Here is a 731-nt window from a genome sequence, read left to right as displayed (position 1 = left end):
GTTGAGCCACAGGCGCCGAGCCTGCAGTTATATTTCTGACGTCATATTTAACTAAACTACATAATTATAGTAAATAAAAGTGACATAAAGAAATGGTGGGAAAACACGTGTTCCTCCCGGTGGGCACGCAGCTCTGGTGTGGGCGGAGAGGTGGGGTGGCACAGCGGGGACCACCCATTCCCCTTGAAACTGGAACTCAGAAGTCGTAGCTGGGTCCTGGTCTTCAGATTGACAAGAATCTGGTTTTGTCTTTGAATCCAGTGCTTTTCACATGATGTGGACTTACAAGGTGACGGGGAATAACGTGTCCAGCACTGGTTAGTGGTGAGGAAGCTACAGACTGTAGGTTGTTCTTAAATCATCACCTTTATTGAAACCTAATTATCATACACCCTGAAAATCACCAGTTTAAAGTGTACAATTTGAGATTTTTACGTAGTCACAGAATTGGGCAACTGTTGCTACAAACAGTTTTTAGAACATTTGCAGAACCTCCTGAAAGGAAGCCTGTGCCCGTCAGCATCTCTCTCTCTGGCCTCCCCTGGCCTTCGGCGGCCGCTCATCTGTTTTCTCTGTGTATAGCTCGGTCTACTCTGAACATTCTGTAATGGAATCCTGTGATACGTGGCCTTTTTGGTATCACCACTTAGCTTAGCGTTTTCGGGGTTCACACATGTTGGCCCATCATGCCATGCTGGTGTTTTATTCCTCAGTGTGGCCGGGTAATACCC

The 731-nt window shown here is 46.6% G+C and overlaps 1 protein-coding gene across 8 annotated transcripts in view; it reads left to right on the top strand.

The window, feature by feature from the left end:
- FRYL (FRY like transcription coactivator) overlaps positions 1-731 on the top strand; it is a 260,014-nt gene that overhangs the window by 47,614 nt on the left and 211,669 nt on the right. The gene's annotated exons all lie outside the window — the stretch shown is intronic.

This window comes from Otolemur garnettii, unplaced genomic scaffold, assembly GCF_000181295.1.
Source record: "Otolemur garnettii isolate 467f Iridium unplaced genomic scaffold, OtoGar3 scaffold00083, whole genome shotgun sequence".
Taxonomy (NCBI): Eukaryota; Metazoa; Chordata; class Mammalia; order Primates; family Galagidae; genus Otolemur; species Otolemur garnettii.
The sequence above is the reverse complement of the archived record's forward strand: the minus strand, read 5'-3'. Positions and strand labels throughout refer to the sequence as shown.